The sequence below is a fragment of the Falco biarmicus genome, chromosome 9 (assembly GCF_023638135.1).
Source record: "Falco biarmicus isolate bFalBia1 chromosome 9, bFalBia1.pri, whole genome shotgun sequence".
NCBI classification, from domain to species: domain Eukaryota; kingdom Metazoa; phylum Chordata; class Aves; order Falconiformes; family Falconidae; genus Falco; species Falco biarmicus.
In genome coordinates this window covers 32,461,770-32,480,827 of record NC_079296.1, presented here as the reverse complement: position 1 = coordinate 32,480,827, position 19,058 = coordinate 32,461,770, and the positions used below count along the sequence as shown (strand labels likewise).

At 40.9% G+C, this 19,058-nt stretch overlaps 1 protein-coding gene across 1 annotated transcript in view; it reads left to right on the top strand.

The window, feature by feature from the left end:
- The first annotated feature begins 16,406 nt into the window (after window positions 1-16,406).
- The window catches only part of MAPK8 (mitogen-activated protein kinase 8), a 162,524-nt gene continuing 159,872 nt past the window's right edge, over window positions 16,407-19,058 (top strand). Inside the window, exon 1 of the mRNA XM_056352693.1 lies at window positions 16,407-16,536. The gene's annotated coding sequence lies outside the window, so the exon portion shown is untranslated. The remainder of the gene's footprint in view (window positions 16,537-19,058) is intronic.

Here is a 19,058-nt window from a genome sequence, read left to right as displayed (position 1 = left end):
AGGTAACTTGGTGGGACTGGGTATAGTGATCACTCAGAACGGAGTAATTACTATTCTGTAAGTCTAACTCACAACCTTAGATTCTTTAGGTAAGGACAAAATTTTCTTTCCTCTATAAATCCAGTTTTTACTGGCATCTCTGCTAAAGCACTCTGTTGAGTTTCAAATCTGGCGTGAGTGAGCTGTAGGTAGTTGATAATTTGACCAAATTTGAAGTTATTTGAACAAGCTGTTTCAAAGTGGCAGAACTTGGTGAGGTGGAGAGAAAGGCATTATATGAAATTTCTTCAGTGCCTTTTTTTACCCTTTTTGCCCTGGCCTACCAGTCAAACAGACTGAGCTAGAGATGTTAACGAGCGCTGTGTAAAATCTGGTAGGCTGTACTACATGGACCCTAATAGGCTGTTGAACCAAATAAAGTCCTCAGGCTGTTGAAAAGCACGTTTAGAAAGTGATTGAGTTAGGAATTTTGGGATAGTATGCCAGAATCCAGCATCATCCTGGGGGGCAACCTATTCTGGTGTTGCCTTGCAAGTTCATTAGGCAGCTGGTTCAGCCAAAGATGTTACAAGCAGCACAGTCAGGGGTGTAGCAGAGAGTATACAATGACAGGGATGGTGAGGAGGACTTCTATAAGGCACACAGAGGTTCAACAAGCAAAAGACATCTTTACTTGAGTCAATTTTTCCATTCCTTATTAGGAAAATACATACAGTGTTGTCAAATCCCCAAATGAGAAATCAACATCCCCCAAATCAGGAAATTGGCTTTTCATGACAACTGAAAAAACTATAGGGCTTTTGAGCACAAGAAGTTTGAAGGTGATTTTCTTCTCATCTTGGACTTCTGAAAGTAACATTTTTTCCCCCTGCAAGAGTTAGAAACAGACAGACTTGTAAGTCCTGTGATACATGTACTTCTGCTGTTCTTGTTTTACGGCCCAATACGAGATGCAACAATCAATGACATTCACCTGAAATTGCAGTGTACTTTGAAAGGCACCTCATGTTATTACCACTGCTACTTTGAAATAAAGATAGGCTTTTGGAGGCTAAATTGCCTCTGATGTTAGGCAGGTACGCCACAGAGGAAGCCATCTCCCAGTTTTCTCCTGTCATGAGTGGGAGGGCATTAGCATGGTGTAAGAGCCTAGCTCCAATGTGGGTTCTGTGTCCTTTTATAAAGGAAGAAAAAGAGACGAGGACTGGATTTTAGACCCAAACTTTTATATGCAGAAAAGCAGTATGAATGCAAATAATAAAAAGATGCTGTTCACATAAGGTTTTGCTCTACAGTGGCTGGTGCTATGGGAATGGTAAAATGTAGCTTTTCCTATTTCAGAGTAACCAGTGTCTTAAATCATAGTTTTCCCTGTATATCTGAATGAAAAGTGGTTCAATATGTGGGAAATAACTTTAATATCAGCATCAACTACTTGTTATTGAATAGTTCTTTGAACTTCAGGAATACATTAAGTTGTAGGGGGTTAAATATTCCAATTACTTGTCCTGTTTTGAAATTTACGCTTCAAATGTAGAGTCAATGAGCTGGTACTTCACTGAGCTGCATTAATCTTAACTATAAGCCTAACAATAGCCAATTTAATAAAGGGTGTGTGAGAACAGAAGCAGGGTGCCTCTATCTCCAGACTACTGTGTACAAAGCCTCTGCGCAGCACTAGATACAGTGAGCTGCTTGGCACTTCAGGCAGGTTTACCCTGTCCATCACACTCTTTGGCCTCTGTTCTGCACCTTCTGACCATAAGCCATCCCATAAGCTGTATGAGAAGGGTTAAGTTTTCCCGTCAACCTAAGGGTGATTGAGCCAGTGTGGGAATTGTAAGATTCCTCTCCATTCTTTGTGGGTGAGATGTGGATCTAGTGATTTAGTGCAGAATGGCCTACGCAGAAACAGTGCATTTGATATTTAGAAAGAAATGAGAACAGGACATTTTTCCTGAGAAAAGTTTTGCAGCTGAAAGAGTTGTTTTAAACTTTCTGTTTTAAATCTTGGCTTGCTGCCAGGATATCTTTGCAGGAATGGCAAGTAAGATAAGGGAAGTTCATTACTTCTGTTTATAAACCTAATGAAACCTTCACTGAAATATTTGGGGCTGATTAGCAAATAAGAATTCCAGTTTTTAAAAATGATAAGATATTTCAAATTCTGTTTTTGTGGTGCATTGCCATGCAAATGAAACATTCCAAAATAGCCTATAAAAAAAAAAACCCAACACCTTACCAAGGACTTGTGAGACCCAAGTTCACATCCTTGATGTGTTTGTCCTAGAGGCAAAACTTCAGTGTTATTTTTCTTTAAGCATGTGACTGCCGTATTACAGACTGTTGCCTGTGCTAAAAGCTGCTTTCGCAATTTGATCAGAAATTCAATACTGGACCTGAACTTCCTGCTCGAAGTTTCACCTCAACCACTGCACTGCATGAGGGTGAATCAGTAACTCCCAGTAAAACATTTCTAGCTGAAAAAATTGTAAATGCATTGACCAGCTCAAAGTGTGACTAATGCTTGTGCTGATTTGTTCAAGGATATTTGTCTCTTTTTCCAGTCCTTTACAGTTTGAAAAGAATGATTGAGAGTCTTGAACACCTGCCTTAGATCAAAAGGCTTAAGAAGCTCAAAATACTAATCTTATCTAAGTTAAAAAAAAACACCCACAAGAGGGAGAAAGTTCTGGTTTAATCTGTTAGTAAAAAATATTTTAACAGTTTATATAACAGAATATAATTCACTAATGCAATAACTTGCCAGAAGTGTGGTGGATTCTCTGTCTCTGGCAGGTATTTGGAAAGACACCCATCATAACTTTAGAAGGTACACTACAGATTAACCATGTGCTATAACGCTGTTACATAAATCATTGTGTGGATTTGTATAGGTGATTGTAGTAGTCTCATACAGTTTTAAAGTTTGCCTGTCTATGAATCAAAATGTACCTTGGATAGTGCAAGGTTACATATCCTGCAGGACTCTGCCTCCATATTTATCACTTATCCTGGAAATTCCCTTAGAATTTCTGGTCATGAGATTAATTAATTGAGATATTCCTACCTGGCATTTTTGTTCTGCCAGCTATATACCTGGGGGTGTCACGCCAGAGTGTGTAACATACAGCTCTGGGTGGAGGGGGTTTCAGATGTGCTGCTGCTTTGTATGTCACTGGCCACACAACTCATGTGCCTTGCACCACTTACAGAACAGAAAGCCTGAAGATGGACTTTCTTCCGCTATTAATACAACAAGTCACTTGGTAAATATGGAGCCTCAGGCAGGTTTTGGATTTAATGGCCCCAAAATTCGGGTATGCTAGGAGCAGGGTTTTCATGTGTATTTTCTTAGGGGTTCTGTTGTTGTTTTATATGCTTGTTGGAGACTCTGATGTCTGAGTGAGGTGGGTTGACCGAGCATCTAGAAAATCTGTTTAATGATTTCTGGTGCCTACTACCCCTGTTAATTGACAGTCTGCCTTCTTCTGCCTCTCTGGTACCGTGTAGTTCTGCCAAGCCACATTAACTCAGCCTTACATCTCCTGGCCTGTGCCTCCCCTGAGGCAAAGCCACGTGTTCAGCTCCCAGCACTGACAGATGAAGGTAAACACATCAGGATAAGCAAGTCTAATGCTCCTTATTTGCACACCTAGGGAAAAATCAAAGTCAGCTATTCATCTCTCCTGTTCGGTAAATGCAGAAGCTAACTAGGCTGCACTGCATGTAGTTCCCTGGGGGACTGTTTCTGTAAGACTACATGTGAGGATTTTTGTTGCTGATTTTAAAACATTTTGAGGTTGGATTGCAAATGTGATGTCCTCATTTACAGCCTTTCCTGAACCATAAATCAAGGGATATGTAATTAAATGCAACAGATAGTCAAAACCTTGACTAAGCTGTTTATTGAACCTGGAAAGGAAAGGGATTCTGTGGTTTCGTGAAGATCTAATATAGAGATCCACTTATAAAATGAAGTTGTCAAGATTCAAGTATGGTGGCATTAATGCATGACAGCATCTAGCACTGTATGCTGTCTATTAAAGAAACCCATTTGACAAGTCAAAAAGCTGGGCTGTAGGACATTTTGTAGTAAGAAATGATGGCTGTTTGACTCAAATAACTTGCTTAGGCCTGTGAATTATTTGTTTTTTTCACCATGAACCAAAATCAAAATCTGTCTCCTCCCCCTGATACCCCCCATTTATTCTAACATTAATTTTAAAAGGGGAGATTCTGTGAAAAAAATAATCATACCCAAGGAGCAGAAAATAGATGAGATTCTTGGTTTTCATTTCTTGTTTCTCAGTTAGGTTATATGAACTGGTTAAGTTTCTCTTATTTCCCTCCATCTCCTCCTCCCTCCCGTGATATAATTCGGCAACCCCAAACACTGTGGTAGTGATGGTGACTAATGCAATGATTTGAGTTGTTTTTTAAATGGCTTATACTATGATGGTGGAGTTTAGAACACAAGGTGAGAGGTCAGGAAGTCGCCATCCTCCATGATTTAACTGATGGGGGACTTTGTTGGGTCTCTGCATTGTAGCACATTGCTCTCTGCAGAAGTGAGTGCCACTGTAAGTCCTGGGAGAGCCGGGGCTGGCTTTCTCAGTTTTCCCAGCTGCTGAAAACATCCCATTGCAGACAGACTGATGGGCCCAGAGACTACACAGGCAGTCGGCAAAAACTATGTTAAAGTCAGGTCTGGACACTGTTTCACATTTCTTCTCATGTTTTCTGCTGATGCTTGATCAACTATGTAATGCACTTGGATCCCATTTCAGTATTTTTGCCATACATTTATATACATATGTAGATATATGTATACATGCCTGTTATATTTATTATACAACTGTTCATGTAAGCAAATAGGGTTTCCTGTGTTTATTTTTAGTTCTGCCTCAGACTACTTTTTTAACTTTAACCAATCCAGCTTTGTCAAGTCCAAATCATGTTCTTCACCTACTTTGCAGATATATTGTGAGCAAAATTCCTTAAAATCCTGGCAGTGCATCCCAGGATAGGTACCTTTCCCTTTCTTTGGTCCCCTTATATTCTTGGACCACACACACCTCAATATTTTTGTTGGAATTTGCATGTAAGCAGTAAGTCAGTACTGTTTTCTTCACCACTGCCTTCTACCTGCTGCTTCTTCCCTGGCAATGAAAAAATCCTTAAAGGACCACACATAGCAGCTTATGCATTCTGAATTGTCCCTGCTGAGGACATTTCCCCATGTCCTGACTATCTGAGAGTATTGCCTGCTGTGAACATTTGAAAAATCACAGTAACCCTGGTGTGGTGTCATGGAGTCTGCTCTCTTTTGCATCTCAGGAAATTCACATTTTCGTAGCTGCTGGTGCCGCTGAGCTCCTCTTTCCTGTAGCTGCTCAAGGTTCTCCATAGCCTATGGATCTACAGATCTCCTCAAAATTGTGGAGAAGTTTTGAACAGCTGCAGCTTTTACTAAGGTGACCAATCCAAAGTAATTCAGCATCATTTATCTATCTATTTATTTATTTCAGTTGGAAGGATTTCCAAATGCAAGACTGAACCTGAAACGGTACCACCTCTCAATTTCAGGGAGTTGATCTCTTAAGATTAGCATTTCTAGAAGTCACTGCAGGGGTGAAGTTGGTATTGGTCTTAGGAAGATGGGAGGCGTGCACACAATGATTCCTCTTCTAAAGTGTTATCAGCAATGAAGGCAAGCCCTTGCTCAGTGTCTCCGGGAGGGTCAGGATTCAACCATTGCTGCTATCAGTGAGCTTAAAGTATGTTTGGAGAAGTTATATTTTATCATTGGTTCCCTCCACTAGCAGTGATTTGTAGCTGGAGGGTGAATGGAAGTTGTCAGGACTGAGGCTGTATGGAAGGGTGTGGGAGAGCTGGAGGCCAAGCATGGAAGTAGCAGCAGTAAGTTGCAAGGACAAACTGTTCGTGAAGGTTTCCACTGGTGTTAAAGTTATTTCAATCTCATTTTTAAATTTGCAATGGATTATAAAAGATACTTAAAGAGTGCTTAAACCATCCTCCTAATGATAAGTAGAATCTTTTAAACTTTATCTGATTATTAATGAAAGTTACCAGCTCTGTCTCTTCAGAACTCCAGGCTGAGAAGCATGTAAGAATCATAATGTTAAAATTCCACAAGCAAAATGTGTCTAGTTGGCAACCAGATTTACGCATGTGTTAAGACTTGGCGCAGAGGTGTTTTCTAAGTACTGATTAAAAATTAGATATTGTCAGCAACATTTTTCTAAAACTGAGTGCAGCAAAAAGCTCCTTCCAAGATGGAGATTTTGCAATGATTCCATCCTGCTTGTCAGTTGATCTGTGATTAATTAGAATCTATGGGCTACATGCTGCCTGACAGAATACACTGTTTATCTGTGCATAAAACCAAAATTATAGACCAGATAATAACTGATGTTTAAAATATAGATACCATTATTGGATCTGATTAAAGGATTTTGTTGTAAGTTTCATTTATTAGAGATTCAGGCTTAGATAATGAGATACTTAGATTACTGGAAGCCATGGGTCTTCATGGAAATTATGCATGCAAATTATTTCTTAGAAATGATGGTACTTAATTTTAATTTACCCAGGGCTGCAAATTTATACAAGAATGAAATTATGTATACACAGTCTTTTACACATACAAGTGACAAAGGCTAATATAAAATCTGAGTCCTACAGAAAAGGCTGGCTTGAGGCTTTTTCTTCCCATTCCAGAAAATCATATTGAAATATATTTTGAGTTCACCTTTCTAAAGAGAACAGAATGCTTGCAAATCAGTAGAACTACTTGCTCAAAGAATTCAAGCAAGGCTTTGCTAGGAGGAAAAATGATTTCAAGCTGTGCATCATGTAAAGCTGAGACACCAGTAAACCCATAAGCCCTGTACTTCATCAGGTACCAGATATCAGGCCATGCACTTCACAGAACTCTGTGTACGTGTCTGGCAGGGAGTGACTTGTTTCACTTCATGCATTTGCAGTATGTGCGGCACTGCAAAGTGTCAGAGGCTTAGCACTCTTACTGTGATGCCGACAGGTGGGCAAAAGGGCAGCATTCAGTGGCTGTGCCTCACCTGGAGCTGAAAATCCAGCAAAGGCTGAAAGAGGAACTGGTGCAACTGGTACAAAAGCTCTGCAAGGCTATGTTCTGACTTGCTGCTTCTTTTTGAAATGTTGACTTAAATCTAGCTGGTGTTTCTGTCTTGTGGAGGGTTGGAGTATTAACAGTAAAGCTCCGGTATGAAATGAATCACCCTGAATAACCAGGAACTGCACTATGTATGTCCGTATCACAGAGACTATACAAACATCAATGGAGGCAGGCCCCATTCCAGAAGCCCGTTTTGTGCTCTGCAGAGGTTTTGTGTGAATACTTACAATTAAGCATATGTTGATATGGTTTGCTGAACAGAGATGAATTTAAGTAATACGTGTAAATGTTCTGTGAAACTTGAGCCTCTTTTCCAGGCTGCATATGGTCAAAATAGCAGTAACTTTAAAAAATATACTGAGAAGCTGGCTTTAAAGAATATTGTGAAGAGTGAGAGAAGGGCATCTACAGGTAGAAATTCTCACTGATCTGGGAAGGAATTTTTATAACCGTGTAAATGTAAGTATCTTAAAAACAGAGTGGGGGTTGGGATTGTTGGCCTCTAAATATCAGTAGGATGTCAGCTGCCAAATGAGAGAGCGCACTTGGATTAGAAAAGAAGAGCTATTTGGCTTGTGGTGGTTTGACCCTGGCTGAATGCCAGGTGCCCACCAAAGCCACTCTGTCTCTCCCCCCCTCAACCAGCCAGGGGGGAGAAAATACAATGAAAGGCTTGTGGGTCAAAACAAGGACGGGGAGGTCACTCAGCGATTACTGTCACGGGTAAACCAGACTCAACTTGGGGGAAATTAATTTACTACCATTCAAGTCAGAAAAAACACCTTCCCCCCACCCCTCCCTTCTTCCCAGGCTTAACTTAATACCTGATTTCTCTACCTCCTTCCCCCAAGCAGCACGGAGGAATGGGGAGTGGGGGTTACAGTCAGCTCATCATATGTTGTTTCTGCTGCTCCTTCCTCCTCACACTTCCCCTGCTCCAGCGTGGGGTCCCTCCCACAGGAGACAGTTCTCCATGAACTTCTCCAGCTTGAGTCTTTCCCACAGGCTACAGTTCACACACTGCTCCTGCGTGGGTCCCTTCCACGGGGTGCAGTCCTTCAGGAACAGGCTGCTCCAGCCTGAGTCCCTCGCAGGGTCACAAGTCCTGCCGGAAAACCTGTTTCAGCATGGGTGCTTCTCTCCATGGGTCCACAAGTCCTGCCAGCAAAACTGCATCAGCACGGGCTGCCCGTGGGGTCACAGCCTCCTATGCATCCATCTGCTCCAGCGTGGGGTCCTCCACGGGCCGCAGGTGTATACCTGCTGTGCCATTAACCTCCATGGGCCGCAGGGAAACAGCCTGCCTCAACCATGGGCTTTACCACAGGCTGCAAGGCAAACCTCTGGTCCAGCGGCTGGGGCACCTCCTCCCCTCCTTCTTCACTGACCTTGATGTCTGCCGAGTTGTTGCTGTCACCAAGACTTACTCCTCTCTTTCACTGGCACAGATGTTTGTTTTCCCCCCTTCTTAAATATGTTATCACAGAGGCACTACCGCCATAACTAATTAGCTCAGCCTTGGCCAGCTGCAGGTCTGTCTCGGAGCTGGCTGGCGTTGACTTTGCTGGATGTGGGGGAGGCTTCTGGCATCTTCTCACAGAAGCCACCCCTGTAGCCCCCCAGCTACTAAAGCCCTGTCATGCAAACCCACTATATTCTACATGTGTAAATGTCTTAGAAACAGAGTGAGGGTTGGGATTAATGGCCTCTAAATATCAGTAGCATGTCAACTGCCAAGTGGGAGAGTGCACACTTGGTTTAGGAAGGAAGAGCTATTTGGCTATACAGTATTCCTTAGAAATAGGTCAGGAAGATTTCCTTGTGTGAGGCTTTTTCAAGTGTTTTACAGGTGAAGCTAGATGAAGTGTCTAGTGTGTCATCTTCATCTCCCAAGTCCTCTGTTGTTTGTGAAACCTGAATACCTCTGGTTAGTGATTTATCTTTGAACAGCATCTTAATGATGTGGGTAACGGCTGGGAAACTGTGTGCAGCCTGCCCAGCTTTTCTGTTTCCTTTTAGCTCACAGGAGAGGAGGAGTCAGGCTATAAGTGCATCATTATACTTCACCAGCTGTGTATGTGTAGCATCCCTGGAAGGAACTGGTTTGTGGACTCCACTGGAGTCACTCCAGTTTTACACTAGCCTGAGATGGGAATCAGGCTGTACAGCCCAGCAATTAGACATTTCAACTTGCATCCATCCTTTTTTTTCATAATTCTGCCCAATGCAACTAAGCCAAAAAACTATTAGAAAATTATGTGATCAACTAAATTTATTTTCTATTGATTTTGTGTATGTGGGTGTTTCAGTAGTTTACCTTTTTTGTAGGTGGCAAGAAACAGGAAGCTCGTGTGTTTCTGGCATCAAGTTCACATCAGGGGAGGGAAGTGCCATAAATGGAGGGAGTAGATCATGAAGGGTGGGGGGAGAAGCAAACCACATTCTGAACATCCACTGCCCAAAGGCCATACAGTAAAGTGGTGCAAATAATACTTGTTTGTTTGAAGTGTCTTGATTTGGCTGAAAGTGTGTAACCCTTCAGGTCATTTTGAAAAGTAACACTTTCAAAAGTGAAAAATAAGAAAAATACTTTTTTTTTTTTTAAGTCAAATCCAAAGTGTTTCAAATTTCTTGAATTTTTAATTTTTTTTAATCTATTTTTTTCATTTATTTGGACTAGATGATCTCCAGAGGTCCCTTCCAACCCTGACTATTCTGTGATTCTATACCTGTTTCAGACTACACATATTGCTCAATTTAACTGAAATTGTCAAATTTGGTCTTATTAACAGTTCACCACAGAACAGTTAATCACAGAACAGGGTGTAACATCTTTGGATCCTCCTGATCTCTAAGAAAACACATGATGAACACTAGATTCCTGATTTAGCTCTATTTCCCCCTGCAGAGCCTAACCATTTTCACTAATAGCTATTATCATTAGCTCTCAGTAAATAGCTTACTTATTGAATTCTTTAAGATCAATGCCAGGGCCTTTAAGTGGGTCCATGTTGTACCAATGTATAGCAAGAAGCCCCAGTGCAATGTGTTATCATCTGTCTTTCCCTTACCACGAAAGAGTCAAGTTGCTATGTGTTGTTGATTCAGCTGGAGCTCCTGGGTGGCCCATGTGCAGTTGGTCACAGGTAGATAGATTGCAGCAGTGCTGTCAAAATCCCAGGTTATTGTGCTATGACTGGTTCCAGGAAGAAAGGTATATCCTACCAGCCAGCTTGTGATATATAAAAAGTGTTCTTGGCAATTGGTACTGTTTTGGCACCCAGAAATGGGTGAGGAGATCAAGAGGATGCTGAAGTGGCAATACTTCAACAAAGAGGAATGTATCTCCAGCTATTCCTCAAGTCTTTTTCTATTTTGCTTCTACCCTAGCTTGATCCCACTGCTTTTCATCCAAGAGTTGATTTTTATCAATTGATGACATCACAGTTTAATAGCATCAAATATGCTACATATGAATGGACCAGAATAGGGCTATTGTTCTTAACACACTGCTTCCAGCAAAATCTACTGGCCTCTGGGTTTATGTATACAATATATGTAGATGATGGATAAAGGCCAATTTCCACCTGTCAAGGCACATTATACACTTTGCTTTTCTAGTACCTAATCTACTCTTAGTTTACCAAAGAAGCTGCCATCACTATTGGACTTCAGGTTTTCATCACAGTACTACGTAAAAAGCCGTGCTAAGTTGAGGTCCCCAGTCTCTTTAAAAAGCTATCTGAGCTGGAACAATCTCAGGCTGGGTCAAGAACTGGTTGCAGCACTATAAATTGCAAACTTTCTACCTGGCATAATCTGAAGGCAGTTTCCAGGGTATACCCAAACACTTGTAGGCTGCAGGTAACACCTTGTCCTTCACTTTATCAGTGGAAGCATTGATTCACATGGTGTTCTTTTTCTTTCACCATATCTGAAATGATTAGATACCACCTCTATAGATGCTCAGGTCATGCATTCCCAAACATATAGAATGATACATTTACGTGGATCTCTGTGTCCACACAGTATTCTGTATACCTACATATTCTTTAGGCTGAGTGCCATCCTTCAGAGCTTAGCTTCTGGCATTTTCCTATGAGGAAAGGAGAGGGACTCCTCATGTCTACAGCATCCCACTTTAGGAAGGCCAGGATACAGGTGGGCTGTGGAATCTCACTGTAAGCTCACTGTCTGATACTGAAGGTAAGCTTTAAAACATTATTTGAAAGGAATGGCAAGATATTTTGTGTCCCTGTTTCCACGAGAGAATTTTCCACTTTTTTATTTCTCCAGCTGAAGAAATAACGAATCTAAATAAATCTAGTACATCAGAGAAATAGAAGATAAAGCATCGCACATAGAACTTCAACACTGGAAGCATTTCCTCTCTTTTATATACTGAAGTTCACTCACCTTGTGCTTTTCTGGGTCAAATGCAATGCACCAAGGAGGAACTCCTTGCAAGCCCTTTCTGTGCCACCCTTCTTTTGCTTTTTTTACATTGCTAGAGATGGTAGTAGGTCACAGTCCTAAGAGCAAAACAAAGTTCATTTGGCCAAACATGTGGCCTTTAAATTAAAGGGTGATTAGCTGGAGAAATATGCTGCATTAGTAGTGATCTCTGAGCTGCCTCTGTGCAGTAGTTGGTTGCATAATCTCCCCTCCTATATAAATATGAAATGTTTGTGCTTGCAACATATTTAGATTTCTTTGCAGCTTTCCACAAAGCACAGGTCCTTGCCTGCAGAAAGACATCCCATGGTCAGGGAAACACCTGCAGAATCTGGTCTCATTGTGTGGCACAGTCTCATTGTGAAGATGTTCTGTCCTTTAGAGGTGATGAGCACCTGATATTTAGAATATCAGGCACTTGCATGTTACAGGATTCACTTGCAGGATAGAGCATTAAGAGAGAAAAACATGTTTTCTTACTCTGTTATCTCATTGTACTGGTGAAAGAGTAAGGAATTAATACGCAACAGAAATCAATGCTTAATTGCAGCCTATGTATACTAATTGTCCAGATAGTCTAGAAAAATAGAATGATGCAGCTGTCAAAGAGAATAATTGATGTACTTCATTCTGAAAATGCTTCTTTGTACCTACCAAGATAGGAATGCCAACCTTCTCTCCCGTCCTTGGCCGGTGAAACAGCTCCCTCTACTGCACTGTGTCAGAAGTCCCATCTATTAACAACCTGTGCTTTAGGTTCTTTGCCAACAGCATATTTACGAGCTACTTTCAGAGCAAAATAGGTGTTTTCAAGGCCAGGTGAGATGGGGAACAGGTAAGGGGAGGAGTTTTTTTCTTTCCATTGCACCATGTCCCAGTTGTTGACAGGGGTGGCACAAGTCACCATGATCATTCTCTTATACAAGAAAATCTCAGTATCTCAAGGCTTTTTACCTACATACTGAAGAGACTTCTAAATTTTATTTTTAAATGTGGGTAAAATATGTGACATAAAGAATTTTGGAAGCTGAAACCTGTTCAAAAAAGAAAGAAAAGGTTTATGAATGCAGTCTGGCCTTGCATTCCAGAGGACAGAAATTCAATTTCTGACCATAAGCTGTTTGTTTCATGTCTCTGGGATGGGTTCAGTATTCCCTTGGTACATAGGGTTAGTATGAGAATAAGTCCTAATGACTGTAGTCTGCTCAGAAGCATTAGTGAATGTGATTTTGAGAAAAGGCAGCCCACAACAACCCAGTCTGGTACCTCCAGTGGTAAAAAGAGCTTGATGACAAGTATTGGTTTAGTCCGTTAAAAATCCAAACCCTAACCCTACTGTTGCTCCAGTACGATTGGATTTTCAAGAGCTTTCACTGAAAAAATATGCAGACAGGAGCTGATACTTTACCGTATCAGCATGATAATTTTGTGCAATATAAAAATCGATGTTAGTTTTCAAACTGTCTTTAACCCATAATGTGAATCTCCTTGGTCAAATTTATAGAAGGACTGAAAAACAAAAGAGAGGAAATGTGTCCTGTGTCTGATTATTCCCTCCCTTTAGTCACAATGCCTTGTTCTAAAAACTAGCTGAAAAGTTTGTAATTTAATTTCATTGCAAAGTGAAATAAAAAACTGAAAAAGGCCCCATTGCTTAATGGTAATTCTGAAAAAAAAAACCAAAACCCCAAACCTGGAATTGTCATTGTTTCAATCAAAACATTTCAGCATTCAGAAATGAAAACAATTCATGTTTTTCTCTGCCTGATCTTATCTGAAATACTTTGTTGAATTTACACAGAAAATTGATCTGGAATACAAAGATACATGTAACCATATGATGGCAGATAAATGCTTTAAAATGTTTCGAGGCAGTTCAACAAAATGAAATAGTCTGTACTTTTTACAGAACAAACTCAAAAAACTGATTTTAGTTTTCCTGACTCAAAGCTGATCACTTTCTAAAGACTATCTGAAATACCATGGTGGAGTAGACCTTGTCTTATGCTTTCTGGCTGGGTCTCTAGCAAGCGGAGAAGCCAGCTCACTCTTTTCCTGCTGCCCTACCACAACTGTGATCAGTTATAATACTAGGCTTATGATAGGCTTGTACTTATGCAGACTGCTGACCCAGGGGAACCTCAGTTTGTGGATGTGTTGGAGAGTGTTGAGAGAGTAGAGCCTTTGGAAAGAAAGGATGGAAAGCCTTAGATGAAATTCTGTGACTTCAATTGTTTGCGGAGTGGGAGAGGTTCATGACAGAGACTGATAAAAGAGAAATAAACAAAAAACATGTGGCTGCCTTGCTACATCTCTTTCCATCAGCAGAGGTTCTTTGGGGATTGAGAACTAAGCATGATTCCAGCTCCCTGTATAATTCTGGAAGGAGCTGAAAACAGGCATGTATCTAGAAATTGGGACATCTTGTGTTCCTTGCCTTTTAGTCTGTCTAGGTGAAAAATACCACATGTACCTCTGGGCCTCATTTGCAAATAGTTCCGAATCAGTTTTGCAAGAAATGGCCCCTCAAGTGCAGAACATAGAAGGAGAAGAGAAGAAAGAGTATAAGGAGGGCAGCTGTACTGGTTCTTCTTCCAGCCCAACAACCAGTTGTTAGAGATCCTTTCCCAAACACAACTTCTGAGGGAGGAAGAGATTGGATATAGCAGCAGCTCTGCACCACTCAAGCAACGTCACTGAGCCCAGGGCAGAACAGACCCAGAATAGGAAAGAAGCACAGAGATTTCATCAAGGATTCTTGGACAGAGAAAGACACCTATAATATTATGTGAGGCTGTGAGAGAAAAAAGGAGAGATGGTTGCAACCCCAGCAGCTAATGAGGCTTTGGAAAAAACAGATGTGAGCTGTCAGTGCAGACTGGGGTGGGAAGAGAAGGAAAAGGCTGTTGCTGAAGGTTAGGAAAGAAGACAGACAATGGGGAGGAGGGGAAAGCCTTCAAGTGGGAGGAAGGAAAAGGAGACAAGAAATAAAGACTGCTTGGGAAGAAAAGGAATAGGGAGTCTGAGAGGTTGAGAGAGAGAGAGATAAAAAGGGGGATTCCTTGTAGAAAGAGCTGTGTGAATATTCAGTGCAGTCTTCTGATTTGATGTCCAGAGCAACCGAGTTCCCATACCAGTTCCAACTAGCTGACTAAATGCAAATTATGTGCAGCTAGCTGATCCGCTCTGGGACTGTCTTAATGAATCAGGGAGCCCCAATCAGGCCTGTTAGCTTAAGCTGGTAAGTCCACAACATTGCTCTGCAAAAAGCAGTGCAGTGTGAGACATCTGCGAGTAGAGATCCGAGTTAAGTCTACGGTGAAGATACGCTGTGTGCCTTTGCAGACCATTTACTGCAATGTGACTATGATCTCAACGGGTACTATGGGCTCCTAATGTAGTACAGATAATATTTAAAGGAGGAAAATTGATGTTAGAGAGGAAAGAGGAATGAAGTTAATGCTTTTCTGGTCCTTGCAGCAAATAAATGGGTAATAAGCCTTGCACTTCTTCTGCTACTGGTTTTGACATGGAGAGTGGCTAATGAAGCCTTATTTTCTGCTTGAATGCAAGGAACAAACTTGCTGTTGGACTTGCAGAAGGTCATTCAGTGATGCTGATGATTCATGGTAGCAGGACAGTGGTCTCCTGAGAGCAGTCATGAAATCTGAATTTGCTAACTGGAAATAATGATATTGTGGTGGAAGGCTCTCATCTGTTGCCAGAGACTCTTAGCGGAAGCTTGTTCCAAACCATGTTTACCACAGATGTCTCCTTTCCTTTCTCTCACCAGGATCCTTTCCTGGCACATAAAGATGAGAAGGATCATGCAATTTGCCACTTCTCTTGTCCAAACAACAAAAATTTTGGAATTTCGGACTTTACCCAGAAGAGGCTTTGGGGGAAACAAATTAGCCGTGTTCACCTCAGTAGTGATTAAATGTCAATAAAAGTTTTATTTATGTGAAATAGAAATTACTGACAGCTAGACCCACGTTTGAACCTCTCCAACCTCTGCTGGAGTCCGTGAGAGCTGGACTCAAGCTCCTTGTTCCTGCAGAGGCTGGGAGGTTGTGGAGACATTGTTTGTGGCAGACTGTGGGGACAGAACACAATTAGGAACTTGGAGGGCAGTGCAGGAGGAATGTGAGACCGAACGAGAGTCTTCTCGTCTCTGCAACTTTTACAAGATGTTCTAGTGTTTTACTAGTTTTACTTAAGCAGAATCAAATTCGTGGTGTAAAACCTTCAAATGCTTTGAAATGAAAACTGCTCACAATGTCCCGTTTAGTTTGTTTTGATCACAGCTGAAACCTAGCAAGAGGTTGTTGCCTCTGAAGTTCAAAGTGATTCAGAACAGAACCTGAGAAATAATCCAAATATTGAAAACAAAATCCTTTTGTTTCTCTGGTGCTTACTAATGCTTGCCATGGAAAAGCCTGCAAGCCTTACTCTGACATTGCATGTCAGCAGCTAGCATCTTTATGACAGTCCAGTTCTTAACAAAAAATCTCTTACTACTCTTATCTCCTTTAGCAGTTATATAGACTTAGAGATATTTTTTTCTGTTGTGGTTTTGTTTTGGTGGGTTTTTTTTTAGGTTTTTTTTTAGGTTTAGGTTTTTTTTAGGTTTTTTTCCACAGGAAATGAGTTGGTTGGGCGGTTGGATGAAACTGTTATTTTAAGGTCAAAAGAAGGAAGTTGACTTTGTAAAGCAATGAGTTGGTACCTAGATGAGCAGATTTTGTGTCACAGTCTACCAGATCCTTCTTAGTGACCTATAGCAAAGTACATGGTGTTCTGACTTACAGACATAGGCTACAGAGATTTACCTGCTTCTCTCTACTTCAGTTCTATCCCTTGGAGATTCCTTACCCCTTGGAGAGTCCTTACACCACTATGTAAGTAGCTTAGCTGATCCTGAAACATGCTGTATTATCGCAGGCTAGTGTGATATACTGAGGAATCCCAAAATCTCTGTTGGTTTCCTTGCTATACCAAGCTATAATTTGTAGTGGTTCAGGACACGAATTTCTGTCAGCTTAGCTGTCCATATGGTACATGTCTGAGAAACAAATTGGACAACTCTGGCTCTTATTTTTATCTGTCTGTATGTTTGTGAGTCAAGACCATCAGCAGGGATGCTTCCATCTTTCTAGGACTGATTCAAAGTCAATATTCTTCAGTCTATATTGAACTTAAGATTTTTTTTTATTCCATTCTTTCACAAAAATACTGATTTTCATGAATCCTACTGAAATCCAGGAGCACTGTTGCATCTGTTGGTGCAGAATGTGTTACACTTGTTTTACTTCCATCTCCCTGTATGACAGTCTGATCTGCTGGTAGCTGAGAAGCTGAGACTGAAGCCTTCACACTGTTCCCTTATATCTCAGTAGATAATAGGGAGTAGCTATACTTGTGTTCTCCCAAGTACATAAATGTAATGTAAATTTTGTTCTTCTATTCTACAAGAAAATTGGGTGTTTCCTAATATTTTCTCATCTTACTGGAATGAAAAAGTGAAATCTAGAAAATGGCGAGTTGAATTAGAAAAAAATAGAATTTGATTTCTTGAAATGTTGTTTCAGTAGTTTAGAAACATTGCTTCACTTTGATCTTTTAAAATGCCTGCACTTTGTACATAGAATATAACTTTCAAAATAAAATTTCACATTGGTAAGAAAAATAAAATTAGAAAAAAGTTAGTTACACTTGCACATATTTTGAGATTTCCCCTCTCTCAGTGCTGTTGTTTTTCAGCCAAGTTGCTTCATGGAAGGAAATACGAACAACCTTTAGAATATCATACCTGGTTTATCCTCAGGACTGGGAGAAGAGGATGCCAAGGCAAACCACAGTATATTCTCCTCTTCCTTTGTATATTAGTGCCTTCTCTTCAACTATGGCCTTGGAAAATCAGACTGGAACCGATGTAAAGCATTCAGCAGAAGGCTGGGTGCTGTTAGAGGGTGTGGTAGCCTGCAGGGTTCAGAAAATAATCAGTTCATGTCCCGAAGCATGAAATTTTATTATCCTCTTTTTCTCAGACCACATCACTGTGGTTATGTCTAGCCTTTTAAAACCCCTGTCTCAGTTCTTAGCTCTGCGCCCTGCGCAGCAATGAGTGCTCCATCTGACTATGCATTGCATACAATAATCTGTCTTTAGATTTATGGCACAAGCCATTGAATTTCATTGACAGCCCAAGTCCACATTTCACGGAGCAGGGTGAAAGGATGGAAGGATGGCAGGTTAATTTTCTTCTCCTCTGTATCTTTGATTTATTTATTTATATTTTCTTTAGTGTAATGCTCCACTTTTCTAGACTAAGTAAGCAAAACCATGCTTTTTCAGTTTTCATCCCATATATGGACTGGATATACCAAACAGTGTCTTACAGGGAAAAGTGAGAAGGTGCGTGAGGCATGGGGTAACAGCTATCAATTTCTTCTGGCTGAGTACGTATCAGTTCACTGAGGTCAGTGGAGCTGTTTATATTTTGCAGAGGACCTACCCAGGACTTTGTAGGAGGCAACATGAGATGATGATAACCATGTTGCTTTGGAAAAAATCCAAAAGAACTTCATGTAGGAGTAAGCCAGCGTCTGAGTGACATTAGCAAAGATGTGTCCACTTCCCAGCTGGAGAAGAACATGTGTTAGCCATAGCTTATAAAGAAGGAAATCCAGTTGCAAGTGAAACAGGTCAGTACTTGCAAAACAAAGCTAGGAGGATGGAGCATGAAAAAGGAAGCCATGACAGGAGTATGTTATATTCTACCACCTGAATGTCTGGCTGCCTTCAGTTACGTAAACCATTTGACAAGAATAGAAAGTACTTTTGAACACCAGTAGAACAACCACGACAAAGATTTCCAGTAGATGTTATTGAACTTTGTACTAAAAGCAGTGAATGGAAGTACTAGGAGATGGGGAGAAATGCAAAGCAGGGACACTGGATAAACAAGTCCCCCTTATGATCTGCCAGCATATACCTTACATGCTGGTCATTTTTCAGTACTGTTGTCACCTTTTGAAGGCATTTGTACAGCTCCATTCCCCTGCAGCATTGCCATCTCTCAATTTTTAATACTTTTGTTCTTTGACATGAAATTAGGTAATATGGTAATGCTATGTAATACTGTACAAATTGCGTTTGTACAGAGAACTGACACTGTGAGCTGCATCCCAAGCATGATGGAGCTAAGACTCAGGGTTACAATGCCTAACTTAGATGCCAGGTCATAAAATAGAATTACAGACCTGAATTAGGTGATCAGACTTCCTACATGATGCAAATTGAGGTACATGTCTAAAAATGTGGTTTCTGTTCTCCTGTCTGATACTCAGCAGAATCTGTTAAGCTGCACAATAATATGAAGGGAGGAGTAGGGTCAAAACTGTGCTTCCTAAAGAGAGTT